At 42.9% G+C, this 23,432-nt stretch overlaps 1 protein-coding gene across 7 annotated transcripts in view; it reads right to left on the bottom strand.

The window, feature by feature from the left end:
* ADGRB1 (adhesion G protein-coupled receptor B1) overlaps positions 1-23,432 on the bottom strand; it is a 294,461-nt gene that overhangs the window by 219,965 nt on the left and 51,064 nt on the right. Inside the window, exon 1 of one of the 7 annotated variants that reach the window (XM_080380267.1) lies at positions 1-22,471. This exon is cut by the window's left edge and continues 13,117 nt beyond it. The exons of the other annotated variants lie outside the window; for them this stretch is intronic. The gene's annotated coding sequence lies outside the window, so the exon portion shown is untranslated. Of the gene's footprint in view, positions 22,472-23,432 lie in introns of those variants that run through there. 7 annotated transcript variants of the gene reach the window in all.

Consider the following 23,432-nt stretch of genomic DNA (forward strand, 5'->3'; position numbering starts at 1 on the left):
ATTAAACGGTCTGGATGATCACGAGACCACACTCATGCCTGCATTTAATCCCTCATTTATTTATGAGGATAGACATAGCCTCAGAGGGAGTGAATGGACATGAACAGCAAAGGGTTGGTCCTCTGGGGTTTCACTGGAAGAACTGAGGGGTGGTAGAGATCTCCCCACGAGGAGGAGATCCAGGTACACCTCTTTTGGGTCAGGTGGATCTTTGCATTGGAATCACGTCAGTGGAGGAGCTTGTCTCTGCCTTACTCAGCTCTCACATAAATAGGGGACTTTGGCCTTGACAGAAGACTATGAATCCTGGCAGCCCCACCACGGCTGATTCGAGTGCTCCCCTCATCACTCAGCGTGCCTGACCCAAATGAGGAAAAGCATTAACCCAGCTCCTCCTGTTTGTCAGGGCTGTCCATTGGCATCTTACAAAGGGCCGGTAAACATGCTTGGGATGGGTTGGTCCTGGTTAGGCGAGCAGAAGCATAATGTTTGCTGCCAATGCTTTTCATGAGAACTGGATTGCTGCTTTTTCTCTCTCCCTCTCCCTCCTTTCCTCTCTTCTTCTTTGCCTTTGCAAAGTGCAACAGCGTGGGGATGAATCGCCTGATTGTGTGCTCCTCTTTCCCCCATCACGCCGCACCAACAGCAGGGTTGGGGGATGGAAAAGGAGCCCAGCTGCTTCTTGTGGGCTGTTCTCTCTCCACCCACCAGGCACTTTAAATCAGACACAAATTAACACCAATTCCTGGCATTCTTTATTAATCGGATCGGCTCAGTGTTAGTTTGCTTTGCTTCTATCTTCTATTTTAATATTTCATCTTTTCCTTCAAGCTCACCTTCCTGAAGAGAATACCTAACAATAAACAGCAATGCACTGGAGAGCAGGGATGGCTCTCGAGCTGTTACTGGTAGTGATCATCTCCAGTGTCTCAAGCTTTAAAACATGCACTGTGCCCCAGCAGGGGACAGCAATCCCTTGAATGTCTCATATTTCAGCAACCTTTCCCATCCATACTGCTCTCTAAGCATCGCTCAGTGAGAAACCCTATGCACACAGTCACAAACATGATGAAATGCAGCTACCTTTAGGGTACAGTGCATCTGTCATGCATCATCTGATAAGGAAGTTACGTAAGATCTCTTCTCTTAGCATAGGAAATTGGGGTAGCTAAAATTTGACTGCCTCACGTGGAACATAGTGGAGGTAAAAACCTGACTCCTGTCTAGGCACAGGTGATGCTATCTCCAGAGGCCCCACAGTGACTTAAACATATGGAGGTGTTCCTACACCCTGGGAAAGGTGATACCAACCGTGTCACTGATCCTCATCATAATGGGGCACCATGACCACCACAACCAGAATGTAAAGAATGATGGAGGCACACTCACAACTTCACGACTTGTCTTTGGAGATCCAAGAAACAAAGTACTAAGAGAGTGTTGCTGTGACTGGACCTTTAGGAGCAAAGATGAGAAGCGTTGTAACCACTCACTAACCTCCTTTGCTGCTCCCAGCTTTGAGACACAGGACCATATGTCCTTCAAAGCCTGTTATCCACTAAGTCTCTCCATCTTTGCAAATTATTTGGTCTTTTTGTGCCCTGCCCCTCTTACACTCTTGGCTTGCCAGTCCCCATCAGCAATGTGAGTGATGGAGGCAAGATGTAAGGGACAGCTTATGGGTTTTCTGCTGCAAGTGCCATGCCTAGCTAGGGAATTGGCTGGCACTCCACTATCTGTATGGCCATGTTTGACAAGCCACTCCATCCAGTATGCACCATTCGGCAACTGTCAAACCTTTTGTGGATTTCCGTCTCTGTAATATTCGTTTCTTAGCAACTCTGTTTGCTTTTAGCAAAAACAAAATGTCTCTGCCTGTGGCATGCTATTTTGAGCAGAAACAGTGCTGTTTCAGGTCCACGCTAGTCAGAGGGACCCTGGTGAAAATGGTCCTGTCCACCCACTCACTCCTAACAGCACTCGGTGAAATTCTTATTTGTTTCCTTGCCGTTCACCTGCCGCAGGGAAAGCATAGCAATCCTGGACATGGACTGTGGCAAACAGCTAATACTGCTACATTGCTTTTCTACAGCCCCAGCCATTCTGGAGATCTTGAAACATATTGTGTAACTCTGGTAATAAAGGTACAAGTCAGCAGCAAATTTTACAGCAGAACAAAATTTCAGCAAGAAAATACAGTTATGTGACCCCTGTGTACTTTATTGAAAATGTCTCTGGTCTTGCAAAATTTGATTGAATCCAGTTCTACAAGAAGCTTTCCCAGCACATCCAACTTACAAGAAAGACCACTGAACTTGGAGGGCCAGCCACACACCCTGACAACCTTGTAAAAAAGTTCAGCAATAGCAATTTCTTCCATTAACCCAAAATGAATGCCAGGAATGTGAGGGTTGCTGTGTTATTGCAGGATCCATATTTTTCATTTTTTTTTCTTTTCAGTGATAGTAGTGTCAGTTTTATTCCCACCAAAATGATACAAACCCAGTCTCTGTCTAGTGGAAACCAGAATCACTGGTCAGGTCTACTCACAACCCCTCTGTAAGGTAAATCTTACCCTCCTTCCTGAGCTGCCATTAAGGGTGAGGACAAACTCATCTTAAGCAGCATCAGCACCTCTTCACACCATGATTTTGGAGTTCTGATTGATTGGAAACTGATACCAATTAAAAAACAACTAGGCAGAAGTGCTGTCACACGTTACAGGTTCAGGAAGGAGCTGGATGAACGAGAGCCCAGAAAAACAAATGGGAAAAGTGCCCCAGCCCTTTGGCTAAAGGCATTTAGCGTCACAGTAGCGAAGGAAGATGAATGGAAAATGGGACTTTTAGAAGGCCAAGATCCGCTGCTCTTGAAACATAACTACAGGTATCAACTCTCCCACCCATCACACAGAACTCATCTCTCTACATCGTATTCTCTGTCGGAGTTTAGCTGTGCACATCACCCTGAATATGCCCTGCATCTCTGAACTCCTCAGAATATTTAGGACAGGATAGAGATGTCACATCACTAAGTCTACCCCTGGCAAAAGGCTCCTTTACTTATCTTCTCTACCTCTCCATGCCCATGGGAACAGCTGATCCCCTGCCATGTACTTTTCAGCATTTTATCCACTTTGCAAATGACTCAAATAATGATGACTTTCTTTATGAATCTAAAAATCTCAAAAAGCTGGTGAAAAACCAGGGAAGATGAATAAGAAAAAGAAAGACTTCAATTTTAAAGATCTGTAACTGGCAAAACGATGGATGCAGGATGTGAAAAGAGGAATGAGGATGACATGAAGATGCTCAGCAACTCCAGAGTTAATACCTTGATGCCATCATGTTTCAGGAGGCCTCTGGTAATCAGTGGAGTTAGATTGAGCTCAAGCAGTGTGGGAATCTACTTGTATGGTTTGTAGCCATTTTCTTCAGAAATAAGTACCATCTGTCTTTGATTATAGATCCAAAGTTATTCACTAAATCCAAGAAGCCTCAATGACGTCAGTGGGGCCAGGAATCCATCTTTTTATTCCTGAGCTCAATGCCTACATATTGTTTTCATGCAGCTGTAAAGACCTCATTTATGCATCTTCTTGATTTTTCTCTCGCTCATTCATCCTGATTCATCCTCCTCTGCTTGGAGCTCCTTGAATATCCTGTAAGAAGCCCACACACTCAGACACATTCTTGCCCAAACCTACATCACAGTATATTTGTCCAACTAATTGTTACTGAAATAAAGTTCCTGCTTTGCAAAATTGCCAAGAGCAATTGTTTTGGTGAATCATAAATACAGCAGAAAGTAAATGTTGATTCAGGTTGCTTGTTTCTGCCTTTGGCAGACCAAGCCACAAGAGTACATACATTGCTCAAGAAACTAAGATTTTAATGCAGTAAATAAACTATAACGGCAGTGGCTATTCATTAGGAGACCCCTACATTTTGAACTGGGAAAAGCCCACATATCTACAAACCTGTCTGCTAAAATGATCAGGAAAGACTGCTTCAATTTCAGCCTCTGGCATTGGTTTGGTGAGGCAGCTTAAGGGTTGCATACTTCAAAGAGTCTTGACTCCATTGGGCAGTGGTCAGATCTTAGAAACCTTGGGACACCAGGGTCTCCACCTCAGCCTCCCCTGACTGAGATGAAGGGATGAAGGACTAATGGATACCTCTGATATAAGGTGGAGTGCTTTGGCATGCACTCTGGGAGGCGAATCTGCAGCATGTCATGAATTTCTCCCTGCCAGGGATCACCAGAGCAGCAGCAGGGCTGGTGTAGATATGTGCTTGCATCTCTACCTCTCTGCTCAGCATCCTCATCTCACCTGAAAATCAGCTTCTTAAGGCTAAGGAATGATCCAGGGGAGGATGCAGGAAGATCCCAGAGCCAGAAAGAGAAGATAAAGTAGATTTTGCCACTAGAACTTGTGGGTTGGACTGTAATATAGAAGGATACTGTGCATTTTATCCAAAGCCTTTTTAAGGAGAAGTGTAGAAATTGCCCAAGACTTGAGAAAATAGGAATTTTCAGTTTGGTGAAGTAATGCTTTAACCGTTAGGTTTTGATGTTTAAAATGTAGGCAGGACCACCTGGAAGATACTCAGAAAGTGTTAACTTGATCTATCCTTAGATGACTGAAAGACAGAGATGCAAGTCTGAGCTGGCCACTCGAGGTTCCTTGAGCTATCCATGGAAGGAAACAGGCATCTGCAACAGGGCATGATTTTGGACAAGTCACTGGGGTCCAAAGATCTTAGTGTCCCAATTAGTCCTGCACAAGCAGACAAGCTTTCATGGGTACATTTATGAACCACTACTGTTCCCATGTCTTTGGGAGGAGTCATAAGCTTCCATGGACAAATTCATCAGCAGCACTGCTCAGTGAGGACAATTCATGGGAAGACAGAAACTGGACTCCAAAATAGGGATCCAGATCCCATGCCTGGACCATGTGCCAAAAATCTTGTTGAGCCAGAGTCCTGTACTATCTAGGTCTGTTCCCTAGTACCAGTGGAAGATCACTATCTTCTTAAGCAGATAACAATTAAAAGGCCCTCTAAGTTGTACTGTAATACAAATAACGTATAAAGATAACACTGTCATATTTCATAATATGATGACTGTAATTCCACTCTTGTTAAAGAGCAATTGCAGTGTAATTATGGTAAGTATGTTCTCTAACACACTTTAATACCACAAATACAAATGTAATATAATTATACTCCATTACATTATATATTAGTATTGCAATATAATTTTACGATAATGTAATAATATAATTGGTAATTATAGGACGTATTACATGTATTATTTTACATATGAGCACATACACATGGACACACCCCTTCACGTCTTGCAAAATAAGTGACTGAATGGTTCACAGTGCAGCTGTAATGTCACTGCAATGCTGTATATTCAATTCAGCTAGCATAGGGACACCAGAGAGCTAAGATAAACCATTCGCTCATGCAGTTAATGTTCTTATTACATCAACAGAAATAATTATTGATTTAGAAAAAAAAAACCCACCACAGTGTAATTACATTTTAATTGCAATATAATTCTATTGTAATTACACTTTTTTCTGTTATTTAGCTTGGCCAATACCAATCAGATTAGTGAGGCATTGTTCTCATAATTTTAAAAGATTGTATTATTGTGCAATATTGCACAGGCTCCCGAGAGAAGAGGATTCATCATTGATCTATTATTTCTGTGTAAACCTGGATTAGTGCTAGAAAATTAATTATAAAGAGCAACATTGCTGTATAGCCCTCCTGAACTCTTCATGGATCTGGTACCTCCAAGTCACTGTCACTCAAAAAATCTGAATAAAATACTGAAGGAAAGGTGAGGTGCCAGAAGATGGGTCCTTGCCCTTGGTTTAGCACCTTACGTCATCTTTTAAGGAGGTTATTTGAAAATGCTATAGTGTTTACAGTGAAAAAGGAATATTATTCTACCTAATTCTGCATTCTCTCCCCAAAATCCCACTTGATTCAGGACAGCTGTCTACACAGAGAGCATAAGAACATTATTCATGTTGAGCTCACCTTACTCAAGATGCAGTGCATTGGGCACATCTGGGTCCCTCTGAAGTCAGTGATAATGGAAGATGTTCCACTGAAGGTCTAAAGAACTAAAGTTACCTTACTTGTCTCAGAAACAAGAAAGGTTTGGGAGACCTCACAGATGATAACAAACAATTATCTCATCATCAGCCCCAAAACATTTTTGCGTTTAAAGCATTGGGAAGAACAATTAGCATCCTTCCTCCATTTCACCTCTTATTTCCTATTCATTAAAACCAAACCAAACTCAGTGAAAAAGTTGGAAAAGGAATGAAATCCTGTGTTCCTCCCAGATACTCTGGATGATACGGTAACCATGGCAACAAACAGTTTAACAGAACTCCTTTACCTTTGATTTTTCATTTTTGTCTTAATGTTTACCTGAAATAATGGAATTTTTCTTTCCAGTTCATCTCCTGTGTAGGGCAGTGATTACTGGTCAAAACTCTTTGTACAGTTTCTCATGAACTGCTCTCCCTCTTGTTCATTACTTGCATGAGGGCATGACCCAGTCCCAGCTGAAACCAGGTTGACCATGAAGTTCTCATTGGCCGTTATCACAATTCCGCACCACCCCACCAACCCCCGGAAAAAAAAACAAACAAACCCCCAAAACACCAAAACAACAACAACAACAAAACAGGAGAGGAGGGTGGGAGATGGGTTGGAGACACATCGTGGACTCACCAAGCAGCACCTAAGAGTTAAAACTGTGACTCATTCCACGGCATGCCCTAGAGACCAAATGTTCTGGTGGGTCTCAGGAGTGATTACACAGATTCACAGAGGTACAATCCATCCATCCATGGTTACAGAACATGTTTGTTCAGATACATCTTCCAGATCAGAAAAAAACAAGCAGTCCTTAGTTCAGTGACTGCTGGAAATAAAAAGTGTGCATCAAAGATGGGATTCCTTTACGCTTACTCCTTTTTGCTTTGTTCTTCTCTAAGGCATCTGCTGTTGGCACTAGCTCCATAGACCTTTGGTCTCACCCAGCATGTGTGTTAAGGCATTTTTGTGCTTAAAGTCACACTCAGCCTTCAGACTTCCCATCTATCCTGGTGAACAGTGGTGTTGCAAGAGAGGAACCGAGCTGGTGAGCCAGGACCAGCATTTGGCCAAGATTCCAGCCTGGTCCCTAGGTTCAGGTAGGCTCTGTGGTGGGATCCTGTGTGATAAATGCAGGGTAAGGTCTGGACAAATGGTGTAATAAAATATACTGCTGTGCAGATCATGGATTGCTCATCTGACAGCCTCTCTCAGTCTAGAGTCACTGAGTTGTGTCTCCAGAGCTGGGAATGGTTTTTGAATTTCCATGACATTCCAGGGAAACCTGAACCAAGCACAGTGCCATAGGCAGCGACCTCAGAGTCATGGCCCAATGCCTGTCACTGCAGAGGTACTCAAACCTGGTGTCTTGCTTGGATTTCTTTTTGAAAAATCAGCTAATTTCAGGCCAAGGGTCAAAGAAACAGTTCAGGGTGGTGAGGCCATACCCCACAGACACTAGATTCACCCAGGTCCTACAGGAAAACAGGGTTCCTCTTGACTACAAGGAGTAAGTCCAGCAAAAGAACTGGAGGGTGGTTTTTCTGTTGTTTTGTGCATGGGTTGTTTTGTGTTCGGTTTGGCGTTTTTTCTGGTGTGGTTTTTTTTGTTTGTTTGGCTTGTTTTGGTTGTGGTTTTTTTTGGGGGTTTTTTGTTTTTTTTTTTTTTTCCCTAGAAAACCCCACAGGAGGCACTGACAGGGAGCCTGGCTTCTGCTGCTTTGACATTGCTCTTTCTCACTTTGCCCAGCAGAAACACTATGGATACATGAAATAAAAAAGCCCTTAAGCTTTCTTGCAGCTCCAGCTCAGCCTTCTCTCCCGGAGCATGCAGGCAGACTGCAGCAGCTATGAGAGAGGGGCCAAGTGTTTTCATGCTTCTCCCCAAAGCCAGGACACTGTGGCAGAGTCAGACTCTGTGCTAGGGCTTGGGCTTGCAACCAACGCTGACACTGCATTGCAGCACTAGGAAAAGTGGGGAGGGAGGAAAGCTGACATGCATCCTGCAGGGAAAACAGCACAGGTAGAATCCTCCCGCCCATCTCTGGTGGGAATCCTTGTCAAAGAGGGTTATGCTCCCATGGCATCTCATCACAACAAGGCACAGAGATAAGTCCAGTGCTGGCATGTAACAACAACAACAACAAAAAATATTTAAAAAAATCCCAAATATGTAAGCATAAGCCTAGGTGAGTTGGCAGTTCTGTTTCCTGCCAGTCTAACTCATTACTTCATTGAGTGCTCTGGGATGCCCAGAGTGTGAGACTGTGCTCTTAGAAAATACACCACTGACCTACAGCCAATTCCACCCTTCTTCAATAGAAAGCAGATCAAGCTATTAAAAAGCATGAGATGGACTGATTGGTGGGTAAGGAATTGTCCGGATGGTTGCACTCAAATAGTTGTGGTCAAAGGCTCATTTCCAAGTGGAGACTGGTAACAAGTGGTGTTCCTCAGGGGTTGGTGCTGGGACCAGCACTGTTTCACAGCTTTGTCAGTGGCATGGACAGTGGGATGGAGTACACCCTCAGTAAGTTTTCTGACACCAAGCTGTGTGGTGTGGTTGACATGCTGGAGGGAAGGGATCCCACCCAGAAGGACCTTGACAGGCTTGAGAAATGGACCTGTGTGAAATTCATGAAGTTCAACAGGGCCAAGTGCAAGGTCCTATAGATGGGTCAGGGCAGTCCCAACCACAAATAGAATCATAGAATCATACAATCATTTAGGTTGGAAAATGAGTCCAACTTTAAGATCATCAAATCCAACTGTTAACCCAGGACTGTCAGGTCCACCACTAAACCGTGTCCCTAAGCACTGCATCTACATGTTTTTTAAACACCTCCAGGGATGGTAATTCCACCACCTCCCTGGGCAGCCTGTTTCAAGGCTTGACAACCCTTTCAGTGAAGAATTTTTTTTCTAAAATCTTATCTAAACCTTCCCTGGCACAACTTGAGGCCATTTCCTCTTGTCCTACCACTTGTTACTTGGGAGAAGAGACCTATCCCCATGTGTCTACAAGCTCCTTTCAGACGGTTCTAGGGAGCAGTAAGGTACTCCATGAGCCTTCTCCTCTCCACACCCCTCATAAGAGTTTTGCTCCAGACCCTTCACCAGCTTCATTGCCCTTCTCTGGACATGCTGAGGCTAGACAGACAATGGGTTAAGAGCAGCCCTGAATAGAAGGACTTGGGGGTGTTGGTTGATGAGAATGTCAACGTGGCCCAACAATGTGTGCTTGCAACCCAGAAAGCCAACTGTATCCTGGTCTGCATCAAAAGAAGAGTGACCAGCAGATCAAGGGAGGTGTATTCGCCCCTCTACTCCACTCTCATGAGATCTCCCCAGAACACTGCATCCAGTTCTGGTATCCCCAACATAAGAAGGGCATGAACCTGTTGGAGGGAGTCCAGAGGAGACCACAAAGATTATTTGAGGGCTGGAGCACCTCTCCTATGAAGACAGGCTGAGAGAATTGGGGTTGTTCAGGTTGGAGAAGAGAAAGCTCTGAGGAGACATTTTAACAGTCTTCCAGTACTTCATTAAAGGGGCCTACAAGAAAGCTGGAGCGGGACTTTTTACAAGGGCATGTAATAATAGATTAGGGGGATAGGATAGGATAACGGGTAATGGCTTTAAACTGAAAAAGGGTAGATTTAGATTAGGTATAAAGAAGAAAATCTTTACTATGAGGGTGATGAGGCACTGAAACAGGTTGCCTAAAGAAGTTGTGGATGCCCCATCCCTGGAAGTGTTCACCATCAGGTTGGATGGGGCTTTGAGCAACCTGGTCTAGTGGAAGGTGTCCCTGCCCATGGCAGGGGGATTGGAAGTAGCTGCTCTTTAAAGTCCCTTCCAACCCAAACCATTCTATGATTCTGTGATTCTTTAATATTCCAGGGGTTTGTGGCTGCGCAAATCTGTGTATGTATACAAATAAATGCAGTTAAACAGATATACTGTATGCTATTGTCAGAGGATTCTGTGAGTAACAAAGAATGGCACATTTAAAAGTCTATGTTAAAACTGGTACTTACCAACCCATCTCCATAGGTGAAAAAACCTATATTTTAGGGACATAGTAGCTAAAGAAGAGCGAATTTTGCATGTCAACACCCCTAACACTGCATTTATGCAAAAGAAGATCTGGAAAGGATGGTCTTTACTGTGGATCTCTGGGACTCATTTATGCTGTCAGGTCACGGTATATGCTGAAAACAACCTTCAGAAGAGGAAATCAAAGACTGACTGGTGGGAGGAAGGAGATTTGACAGGTCTGCTGACAGAAACTAGAGAAAAAAAACAGGAGGCAAATTTCATCTCTGGGAAGGATAAGTTGTTTAGTTGAATCCATTTGAAGAAGGACTGGAAGAATCAACAGAGAATAGGTCCTCTAAGTAATATCAGTGGGACTTCTTTCCCCTCAGCACGTGGTTACTGCTAAGGACCCAATGCCTTGAGCCTTCCTGAAAGCCTTGAGAAGTACCTGCATAGGAAGTGAGTTTCTTTCAAGAGTGTGGGTAGTCGGTTTCAGAAATCATAGGAGGGCTGAGTCTCAGAGATGTCAGCTCTTTCTGATGACCAGACTCTTCCAAGTGTCCTGAGTTGGGTCTTCTGGTGAGCTGAGGTTTCTGTTATTGAGACATGCCTGAATCACTGGTGATATTAAAAATAGCCCAGTGGGATTTGTGAGGTAAGTTCCTCCTAATTTAAAGGGATCCAACTTTAATCTCAGAACTGAGGCGACTACAACTGGCTGAAACATTCATCACTCACTCTATTCTTAGTTTTTTGCAATGTCAGTCATATCTTTAGCAAACTAAAGGACCATGTATTTTATTGTTGCATCTGAAAATATTACAGGAAGGCAGGCTAGGAAATGAGGAAAAGGGAGGGTAGCTATGAATAACAGACTGAATCCTAAGTTGAAGGGAAAGAACATCACCTGTCCAAACATCAGCCCTATTTTTCTTCATTTCTCAGTGGACTTCCAGCTGGACTACTGATCAGCATCGACTCATTGCCTAGCTGATGATCTCTGAAAGACTGCAGCCCCAAGCAGTTATCTTTCAGAGAGTTTCCTTGCATTCCTCTGCACAGCCTGTAATTGGATATGAAGCTTTTTTGGGGATGCATTAGCACAAATGATGCTCTGCAGAAAGGAATTGTATTGCAGCATCTGCTGCCGGCACACTTAAGTCCTCCCTCCCCTCCTAGCTGTTGTTACTATTATTACTGCAGAGTTCACAATAATATGACTTGGAGGGTCACACCTTGTCTGGGAGAGACATACTCTAAAAATTATGTATTCTTCCTTTCTATGTCTCCATTGCTAGCAGTAGGATGTTGACATGACTGAATTCCTGGGAAGGAAAGAAGGAAGGGGGGGGTGGGGAATGGGGGACAAGGGGGCAAGCAGTGGGTCCAATGTGGCAGTGGAACTGAATTCTCAGATATTGAGATGGAACAGTATTTTCCATCAACAGTGTTTGCAAAATTAAGCAGTGCTGACACTTAATACTGGAGCTTGCATGAATTTGGTTTATCTTTGCTTGTTGGCTAGCATCTTCCCAAGAACCCAGCTTTACCAAACGCAGGGAGTTGCTTTTGCAGTGCTGGAAGGATGCAGGTTTTTCTTCTGGGAGAACCTATTTACAGGAAAGATCCACTTTCCTGAGAAAGCTGAGATAGAACAGCTCAACTTCTCTGTGTGCTGGAGAAGTGCCATGGTGGGAAGTTGGCTCAGGGGAACTTGGAATGAAAAATGGGGCGTTTCGTTTCTAGAGAACTGCCTTGATTCCTGTTTGGACCAATGAGGAAAAAATGAAGGTTCTGTTTGGATCAGTCACAAGAAAAGGAAATTTCCTTGTCATGGCTTCTTCATAGATTTTGTGGTCCTTCCTTAATTTCTAACCAAGTTGGTGCTCACACCTCAGAAACTCCAAGGCAAACAAGCACTAATAACCCTATTGATGATATTCTTCAGTGAAACTGAGACTTCTTTGCCATCTCATATCTGTGTCTGGGAGACACTACTGAGGACGGATAGATGGAGTCCAGCTTCATTTTGCTTGTGCTTTTTATTCTCCACAGCTTTCAGTCCCACAACTTTTACAGGCATGAAAATAAGCTTTCAAGCAAAGCTCCTCTGCTGGAATAAACCAGAAAGACTCTATCATATCAAGCAAGCAACATCATTTCAAACTAACTATTTTTTAACAAGGCACCAGAGAGAGAACATTTCCTTTCTTACAGTAAGATAATCCCTCTCTTTAGCAATTCAAAGCAATGAAGTTGCTGAAGGGTCTGGAGCACAAGTCTTATGAGGAGCAGCTGAGGGAACTGGGGCTGTTTAGCCTGGAGAAAAGGAGGCTCAGGGGAGACCTTATGGCTCTCTACAACTGCCTGAAAGAAGATTGTAGCAAGGGGTGTCGGGCTCTTCTCCCAAGTAACAAGTGATAGGATGAGATGTAACAGCCTCAAGCTGTGCCAGGGGAGGTTTAGATTAGATTTTAGGAAAAATGTCTTCACCAAAAAGGTTGTCAAGCATTGGAATGGGCTGCCCAGGGAGGGGGTTGAGTCACCATCCCTAGAGGTATTTAAAAGATGTGTAGATGTGTTGCTTAGGGACATGGTTTAGTGTTGGGTTTGGCAGTGCTGGGTTAATGGTTGGACTTAATGGTCTGAAAGGTCTTTTCCAACCTAAATGATTCTATGGTTCTGTGACTCTAAGGAAGGAACAAAAAAACTATGCCCCAGCATCCTAGACAGCTCTTGTTCCTTGCAAAAGAAACAGCCTGGCTTGACATTCATACAACACCAATGAACCAAGCAAACAGTGCTCTGGAAAGTCCTGCCTCACACCTCTGGGATTTAACAGCTCAGTGCAATAACCCTAAAAAAGAGCTGGTGATTTTCCAACAGCTAATGACAAGTTTGATAGTTAGGCCCAGATCAAAGCCAAGGGCGATTAATGATCTAACAAACCAGTCAATGAACTGGTGATGAAGACCAATTATAATCCCTACCAACAGCCCCCACCAAAGAATCACCTTTATTAGTCTTTTCTTCCTTCTGTAGGGTCACGCACAGGCAAGGGGCTATTTCAGGAAATTACTTGCTCCTTGGAAATCAATAACCAATCAACACCTGGAGTTTATTCTGAAAAAATGCATATGCCAGAAAAAAAACCCTCTAAGAAACATTTTACTTAGAGAATAAATGAACCCAACACGTTATGTGATTTGCCTTAGTCTCAGCTTTTCAACAGCTTATTCAAGGGGACTCTTTTTTTTCTGTATTTAAAACTCTTACCAAAAATTTACAATGCTGGGCAAAAGCACATATAAGTCGAAACCCATTTCTTGAGGTGTGATACTGACTGAATGAGCAATGGGAGCTCCCTTGCTGTGATAGTGAAAAGGCTTTTCTGAAAGAAACATGTATAACATGGGGATGTTATTTTAGGAACTAGAGAGTTTACAACAAACTTCCTAGGTCCATAAACAACCCAGGCTGGAAGAACAATGTTGAATCATAGACAACATAGGGAGACACCTTACTCCACCTTCCTACCTCTAGAGGTGTTTCACCCTGCAGAAAGCATCCCTGAACAATGACTTTCTAATCTGCTTTTAGGAGCCTCGCAACTACAACAGGCCAGTGTGTCATTACCCATCTCTCTTGGAAAAGCTCTGCCATGTTTAATTTGGATACCCAGCACTGCAGTCTAAGCTAATAATTATTTGTCCTGTAGATTCAGAAAACTATCTTATTTCCTTTCTTTGTCACAATTCCTCCTGTACTCCCACACCAGGCAAGCCAGTCTCATAGAATCATAGAATCATTTAGGTTGAGAAAGACCTTTGAGACCTAGATCGAGTCCAGTTGTTAACCCAGGACTGCCAAGTCCATTGCTAAACCATGTTGCTAAGCACCACATCTTCATGTCTCCCTTTACTGTACTTTTCTATAGACTGGAAGAATCTTATGTATGGATCTGTTTATTCTTCCACATTAGTAGTGTCCTAATCTGAACTTTGAACTCAGCAGCTCATAACAGAGCTCATATGAAAAAATGCCTTACCAGATAAGCCTAATACTGTGTTTCCAACGGTGCCTATAGGAGACACTATTTAAGGAGAATACATACTTTTGGACCATCTCTCCTATTCAGAATCTAGAACTGCTAATTCAGAGGCACTGAAGGAGACTGCCAGGTATACCTTTCAGTATCCACTTGGTTTCACAGTGAGCCAGCTTCTTTAGAGGACACCAGTGGACATGATACTGCTGCAGTTTGCACTGGTGGACTCATCTCAAAAGAGTATCAAAATATCATTCGGGAGCTTTGGGAACTGTTGGAGCCAAGGAGCAGAGCTCCTTTATCCCCTTTACCTATCGAGCCAGTTATATGTCACTTACTTAAAGTATCTTTTTCCTACTACTCCTTCTTTCCAGAAATAAATACGGCAGTGGATACTACCTCCTTCCTAGTATGAAAGAAATGGAGGTGGGAATACAGACAAAGGGAATTGGGTGGGAGAAAGAGGTGGAACAAGTAGGTGATGGTTTAGAGGTCAGTGGGCAGGGATAAAAGGCTATTAAAATGTGTGTGTGTGTGTGTGCGCGCGCGCGCACGTGCACGCATGTGGGAGTAGCGGGGTAAAATAAACTCTTATTCTGGAGTAACCCAGCTGCAGCTGATGACCTCCTCTCCTAGGATGAGACAACTGCGCTCTGCTAAGGCTTATATGTGAGCCCCCTGCTAAAAATATGAAGGGGTTTAACTCCAACAGCTAGCTCAGGCACAGGATTTACTATTGGTTTTAATAGTAACCATACTGGAGGTACAAAGACAGGAAGAGTGGTACAAGAATGTCAGCCTTCAAACAGTCAAAAGGGAATAAGAGCAACCTCCTAAAAGTGATTTATCTCATCAAAGAGCTGAAGCACTTTTGCTTTATGAGCAGATGATGATGGTGGTTTCAAAGTCTGTTTTTCATTTCATGCCTGGTTTTGTCACCAGCCTCTATCTTTGGGGGCAGCAGTGGGTACAGTGCATCGGTGCAGTCTGCATTGACGATATCAGCCCAACCTAGCTCTGATTGCTTGAACTGCACTGGTGTAAATCATCTCTCAGCCCCCATGACAAAATGAGTCACTGATCCTGGCACTTGGCTGTCTTGGCAGGTCTCCCAGAATTCATTGCATGGCTCTTAGCAGTCAGAGGATGCTTTCAATGGGATATGTGGGTAGAGGTATATTGACTTCTCTGTGCCTTGGTTTCCTCATCAGTGGAACAAAGCTAGTAACCCTTACCCACTCCTTAAAATACGAAAGGAAAACCTTCATCAAAAAACTTAGCCAGCTGTGGTTTATGTAATGCTTTGTGATCCTGTGGCAGAGAGAACTCTAGGACAGAAAAGTCAAGTATTATGAAAAGTCTAAAAAGTCTCTCCTCCACATACTGTCAACTGGTTCACGCTGACTTAATCTCTCAACTCAGCTGAGCATCTGCTTGTCCAGAATTAGCCCTGGGGATGGGAAGCCCAATTCACATTCCACCTGCAACCTGCAAGGTGAGGCACTGATCTCACTCACCAGCTGGAGCTGGTTAGGGGATATTGTCTTGTTTCCTTTTTTAAACACTGAGCTGTCCTGCTAAGACTGTCCCTAGTTGTCTTACTCTTTTGTTCCCTGACCATCAATTTGACTTAATTTACTCCTCTTCCACTGATTTACAGACCTTCATAATACAGCACCTACTACTGCTGCCAGACTTCTTTTAATGTCAAGTTTCCCTCCCCCACCACTCTATCTAATCTTCATTAACTAGTTAATAACCACCAATTATTCTGTAAATAAATGAATGGCTGAGCTGCCACTATGTCATGCTTTCCTCCTGCCAACAGGCACAGTACCGAATTCACCAACTCACAGTCTTTACAACAGATATTTTAATAGAACAGGATTTGTACCCTGGGATGAACTTTTTGCTGTTGCTCAAGAACCACACATTTTGAATGGTTTGAGTACAAGGGAGCAGCGTTAGGTTTGCCATTGGTCTTCTGAGGTTCAAGATATCACAGCAGAGCTTCCCCACTTCCCCAGGTACCTTTCTAACAACACAGCTTTTGGAATAGACCTGCAGAAGTGACATGACCCATGCTGTGCCACCAGACTGGGAGTGGGTAGCCATCAGCTTTTCTGTTTTAGACCCATGCAGACCCAGTGGGCCAAAGTCTAGCCTCATCTCTACCAGTAGAAACAGAGTGGCAAAAGAGATGTGAATGGGATGGGTATTTCTCTTCAAAACAAGCTAACAGATTGGAAACTCTGTTGAAAGGCAGAAGATCAGAGCCCATTCTTGATTCCCAGGTTTGTGACTTCCTGGGTGCTCTGGGGTAAGTCACTTAGTTCTGCTCCCTGGCTGCTCTGTCTATTAAAAAATGTGCTGTGGGGTGCTGAGTCTTCCTTAGAGTGTCTTAAGCAATGCTTTAAAGTCTCACATGAAAAGCTCGGCAGGAGGGAGCAGCTGTTACTAGCAGAATCACACCAGCTTCACGCAGATGTGAGTGCTGAGCAGGTCTGCCAAGTCCCAACTTCCTCTGTTGTCTGCCCTCTCAATAGCAGTGTTATGGTGCCCTCCTGCTCTGTCACGTTAAGTCCCTTGCCAGGAGGTCCCCAATGCTAACAAGATCAAACTCGCAACACTCAACACAGGCTGAGAGCAGTGCAACTTTACAGATGAAAGCATGGATACAGAGAGGAGTTGAGGGTGGTACATTGTTGACATGGGCTCCAGATGAGTCAACGAGTGATTCTGTTCACGTAGACATGGTCATCCTCTTATACATGTGGTCGAGGCTCTGCCTGTTCTGCAGGGACAGGAGATAAGCCCCAATCTCAGTTTTGGGTACTGTTCCCTGTGATTCACCAGCAAAGTGACTATTGCTTTCAGTGACAGAAGATCAGTCCTGTTCTGTCCAGGACTCAGTACTTCCCCAACAGACCCCTGAAATTAGTAGCAGTATTCTCACTGATTTTAGGGAAGAACATGTCAGGGCATTAGTTTCTTGCTTTCTCTCTCCAGAAGGACCCATTTACTCCTCTCTCTCTGGAACAGTTGGAGAAATTTTTCACCACTGTACTGATGGAAGAAACGACTCTGCTTAATAGAAGCAGATGGAAAAAATATGAGGTCATTTGGTCACAAATGAAAAACTTGCCTACTCTAGTAGTTTAATGCTGAGTTTGCCTGCCCCATCTATGATTAGATTATTACTTATTCACTTATTCATCTATTTAATCATATCAAGAGAGGGTGCCCTTCCTGACCCTTCTGGGTACTTGCTGATTCCTTTGTTCTTTTATTCTGCTTTTAACTGAGATTATTTCCATACAGGTTCCTTTCATAATGAGCCTTGAATTATTTTACTTTATCATCCATAAGGTTCTCTATGCTTTGTTGGTGTGTCCCTATCTATCTGAGCTATTCCTGCAGGACACATTACTCTTAAGTGACTCATAAGAATCAGCCATTTGCAGAGTCCTGGATTTTAAGGCTAGTTGGACCCTTCTCTTTCTTACCTTTTGCATGGTGATGGCCTTAGACATTACACTGTTCATGAACTTTTGGCTGTTATAGTGTGTCTTTTAGAACTAATACAAACTAAATCAAGAGGTGCAAAGCTTGTTATCTGAATCCCAGGACACTTGGGTTCTGTTCACAGTTTTGACAGTTTTTTGCATGGCATCTGATTTCAAACCTCCTTTTCTTAGTTTTACCACAGCTTTCTTGCCCATAAATTGGGGATTTCTCTGTTGGTGTGGGTTGTTTTTTTTTTTTTTTTTTTTTATCTGAAGATGAAACAAGTTGTGTAAGAGAGAATTATCACACCAATATGAAAGCCTGCGTAGGACACACAGTTTATTGATTTCCTGTGAAGTTGTCCTGGTGAACAGGTATTATTTCTTGAAAAATTGACACCATGTTTCCTGGTTGCATCTATCTAGTTTAACTAAGAGTTATTATATACAGGGAGGGTTCTTCCATCACAATACACCTGCACAACACACCCAAGAGCTAGTAATATTAACCCTCTCTTAAATTAAAGAATACATAGGAAACAAGGTGAGCTGTTTTTGGCTGTATTGCTTCATTAGTAGCAGAGGTAGAAGGAAAATCATGGGGTCCTGATGACCAGTTTTGTTGTTGAAACATTAGATAACTCCACCCCACACACACCCCACCCCACCCCCCATGTATTATGGTTTATTTGTATTGTTTAGCTTTCCCCAGTGATGGGACTGCACTGAATAACTTCTTGAGTCCTTTCTTAACCTACATCCCATGTATCAAGATGGACAGTTAACTATGCTTATAAAATCAGAAGATCCTTTCAAAACAGCAAACAAATGCCAGAAATCAATATTAAATCTGCAATAGCACCACTGCATCTCTTGTTAATAAAAGATGCAGTATTCAAAACTCTATCTTGACTTCAACTAACCAGTCATAAGCACCCAGTTTAATCCAAGCACAACGAAGGACAGAGCTCAGAAAGGTGACTCAGATCCTGAGCCAAGGAAAATATAAACCTGGTCCAGAACACAGAGGTTTGGACTGACACTCTTTTACATGACTGGCAATTGAAAGCTGTGCCCTGATAGGAGAGCCTGGGAAGAAAATGTGCTCCAAGAAATTCCAGGAAAGAAATGAGGCACTTGACATGCAGTTATCCAGCCTGATCTCACAGACCAAAGGTTACTGCCATTAAGATTTCCTCCAACACAGAAGCAGTGATCTGCAGCAATCTGGATGGCGTTGGAAGGGAGAATACTGACTATAGGATGAAAGAGTTGGAAAATGTGCCAGGTACCTAAATAGCATTCATAGCACTAAACTGCAGCAGGACAGGCTCTGGAAAAAGTTGATTAATAAACACTAGAACACTTTCTTATGTCTTGCTTTTATGGTATTGCATGAGCCATGTGAGTCCCAAAGCATCAAAATATTCTAGTGTAACAGTACCACGGGCATGGAGCAGTATTAGTATCCTGTGCTGGTACATGGTGAGCCAACACATTAAGTACGCATGTAGCCATGTTTTCAGTTTTTCCATCCACAGTGATCTCACCAACCTACTCCACGAAGATACCTGAGCCCAATCTCCAGACATATTTGGAAGAGGAGTTTCAGGCCTTTCTCGGTTGTCCAGGTGCATTGAACCAAGCTTCACCACCAGATACTCACTTGCTTACGTCCTTCCAAGCATGGTGCACATACTACAGTTTAGACTAAAGTTTGGCTAACAGCCAGAAATCTTATCACTACTCTTCATCTCACAGATAACGATACTGCACAATGGGATGTGTGTTAATATCTTGAAAAAAAGCTGATTGAAAGAGTCTGATTATATCAAAAGCTGGGCATGTATGACAGCTGCAGATCTTTCTCAGCCCTTACTTCTCAACATCAGGGTCTTAAACTAGTGGATATAAACAGCAGGCACCTGATTTCCTAACTTTATCTGCCTTTGAGGTAGGTGCTTCCATAAAAGCAAGTCTGTAAGCTCAAATAATCAGTAGTAACCCAGAAAACCGTCAGTGAAGGGTTGTACATGATTCATCAGATGAAAGGTAGATACCTCTCCATTCACTCTCGAGATGTGTCGCAGCAATAACTACCCTGGAAAAACTGTGTAATTTCTGGACATTTTAGATGTACAAGAGCTCCATAAAGAAATAATACTGCAATTTCAACTGGCATTTTACTGGAAAACAACCAGTGTATACTCACTTGGTATTTAACCCATGCAGAAGGTGACTGGCTGGCATGTTAGACAGAGATATTCATCAGAATTTGTTCTGCAGTGAGCAGGAATTCCAAGGACCAAACTAGTAAGGAGGTGGAGGAGCTAACTTAGAGAGATTACAGAACGTGTCTTCAAATATGGCTAAAAGTAGAAGGAACATCCACACACTGGTAGGTGCCTGGTAGGTAGAAAAAATCCCTAAGACTGACATCCTTCACAACAGTGAGGTCAACGATTTTATGGGTGAGACCCACTGTGTGCTGGAAGATGTGATCATGCACAGTGTTTCTCCACAGCAATTGAAATTTTAATTCTTTCAACAGGATGCGGAACGAACATGCTTCTTTGCATTATGTTCATTCATAACACAGGATCAGAAACACTGTTACAAGTAATATTCACGTCATGCGGTGTTGTTATTAAAGCCCATGGGTTTCGGAGGGACTAGGAGACAAGCAGTGCTAAAGCAAAAGCTTATCAGAAGTCTGAGCAGCAATTAAGAGCAAGTCTATAAAAGAAGTTGGCAGATGATGGAACAAAATTATCAGGTGATGCAGTCACGAAAGGCAAACAAACAAAAATGAATTCAGGGAACAGCAATTTCTTTCTGAAGGCAGAAGAATCAACATGTCTGAAAGGAAAGTGAAGGGAGTGTAGAAATGAAGGAGAGGAGATGAGATTGTATTCTTCCATTCTGAGGAGAGGAAAACAAGTTGCAGATGAGACAATCCAATGAGATATTTTATTACTTCAGCTTTCTGGCATTTATTGCTGGTATTTATTCTGGTAATTATTGCTGTCTATTTTTCTTCTTATTTTACAAAAGTACTGAATCCATCTCCTCTGTAAAGTGTCCATTATATGCAGTCAAAAATAACTTTCCAAGACCGATATGATCTGGATTGCAGTAGGAGCAATGACTCAAATAAGGAAATATTTCTCCTCTGCTGCTTTTGTTTCAAAAGCCAATCATGTGAATGTGTTAATTTGGACTTAACAGCTTTAGAGCATTTAGTATTTGGGAACCTAGAAGAAAATGGGGTCAGAAACCCAACGTTTCTAAAGACTGAGGCCTAATGTTATGCCTTGTACAAGGCCAGGTGCAGGGTCCTGCATCTGCGTCAGGGCAACCCCTGGTACCAATAAGGGCTGGGGGATAAAGGGATGGAGAGCAGCCCTGAACAGAAGGACTTGAGGGTACTAGTGGATGAAAAGCTGGGCATGGCCCGGCAATGTGAGCTTGCAGCCCAGAAAGCCGACTGTGTCCTGGGCTGCATCCAAAGAAGTGTGGCCAGCAAGCCAAGGGAGGTGATTCTCCCCCTCTACTCCACTCTCATGACACCCCACCTGGAGTACTGCGTTCAGCTCTGGAGTCTTCAGTATGAGAAAGACATGGACCTGTTGGAGTGGGTCCAGAGCAGGGCCACAAAAATTATCAGCAGGATGGAACACCTCTGCCATGAAGAAATGTTGAGAGAGTTGGTGTTGTTCAGGCTGGAGAAGAGAAGGCTCCAGGGAGACCTTCTTGCAGCCTTTCAACACTTTAAAAGGGGCTTATAAGAAAGTTTGGGACAGACTTTTTAGTAGGGTCTGTAGCGATAGGACAAGGGGTAATGGTTTTAAACTAAAAAAAAGGGAAATTCAGACTAGATATAAGGAAGAAATGTGTTACAATGAGGGTGGTGGAACCCTGGGCCAGGATGCCCTGACAGGTGGTAGACACCCATCCCTGGAAGTGTTCAAGGCTGGGTTGGATGGGGTTCTAAGCAACTTGATCTAGTTGAAGATGCCCCTGTTCATTGCAGGGGGGTTGGATTGGATGACCTTTAAAGGTCCCTTCCTACCCAAACCGTTCTATGATTCTAAGATGGGTTGAAACAGAACAAGGTCTTAAAATAAAAAGATTAGTCAGGATGAGTTTAGTACAATGCTCTGGGTGATGTTCTGTTTGTGTTGAGAAAGGAATGTACTCTGAATAATTAGAAAAGATAAGGTGGGTACCTGAAGGAGATAAGGAGACCATCAAGTCGGGAAATCATTGAACAAAGAAAATTGAAAGGTCTACTCCACCTAGATCCCACCTATTGTGAATGGAATGATTAGGTGTCAAAATGAAATGAGTATGTATGTAAAGATGTTGTGTAACCTCTCATGAAAACTGTATAAAATACCTAACTTTTCACTGAAAACTTCGGAGCTAGTTTGTCCAGTGCGAATCATCTAGCTCCCCAACATTGCACAAAATAAATACCTTTGCTGCTTAAAGACAAAATTAATCTCTGAGCAGTTACTCTGTGCCGTTTTGTCATCAATTTGGCTAGCCAGGCAGGAGAACTCTCTGCTGGTGCTGGAATCCAGGGGCCTGAGGACCCTCGGGGCCACCGACTGCATCGTCTGTCAGTGAGACTCCCCTACCCCTTGGCTTCTGCACAACATAAAAAGATATTTATATTTATTATTTGTTTTGAATATTTGGTTGTCTTAAGATTTGGGAAGCTGAAAACTTCCTTTAGGGTGTCTTAAGATTCGGGGAATTCCTAGAACGTAACAACTGAAATAGCGCTCTGTGTCTAGTTTGTTTGATGTGTTGTCTTGTTACATGTTCAAAATTAGAGTTGTGAATCATGTGAAAAAAAAAAAAAAATAAATTCTCGTAATTCTAGGTGAATAGCTGAAAACTTATGCTGCTTAGGGCCAGAAAAAAATTAGAATTTGTTTTTTGGCAATTGTTCATTGAAATACATACTTTGTGCAATTATTCATTGAAATAATACTTTGTGTGATAACGCGAACTGTCAACATTACTAGTTGTATGTAAGTGCATGGTACCTTGTAACATACTGCCTGCATGACCGAGGGCTGCCTGGAGAGTGTGGTGTGTGTGAGAGACACGGTGTCACTGCGAAGCGAGTGGGGAGTTCCGATCTGCATGTCTGTGTTCCCCGCGAGGGGCCAGCCAGAGACGGGCAGAGCGATTGAAAAATCGTATGAAGTGTTGGAATGCATAATTAGAAATTAGAATGGGAAACTGTGAACAAAACATTAGAACTAACATCATTGGGGAAAAGTATGAACTAGCTTCTGCACTTAGTGTCGTAGGTGCTGTCTGTATACTCAAGCAAAGCATGGCAGGTGTCTAAGATATATTATCTCCTTCCCCCCCCCCAAAAAAAAAACAAAACAAAACAAAACAAAAAAAAAAACCACAAAAAAACAACCACAAAAAGGCCAAAAAATAAGTTTAAATAGAGGTCTTGAACTGTGGTGTATGTTCTGAGATAAGTATGGTGCCTCCAATAATAACTAATACATTGTAGACAAATATATCAGACTTATTAGGAAGATAAGGGGCAGGCCAAGCAAAGAAATAAATACCAAAACACCCCTGGGATGTATCTTGAAGCATTGGAAAGAATTTGGCGGAAATCCTGGTGGAAATTTGAACAAAAAGACATTTTTAAAACTATTGTCAGAAATGG

The sequence above is a fragment of the Falco punctatus genome, assembly GCF_963210335.1.
Source record: "Falco punctatus genome assembly, chromosome: 3".
Lineage (NCBI taxonomy): Eukaryota > Metazoa > Chordata > Aves > Falconiformes > Falconidae > Falco > Falco punctatus.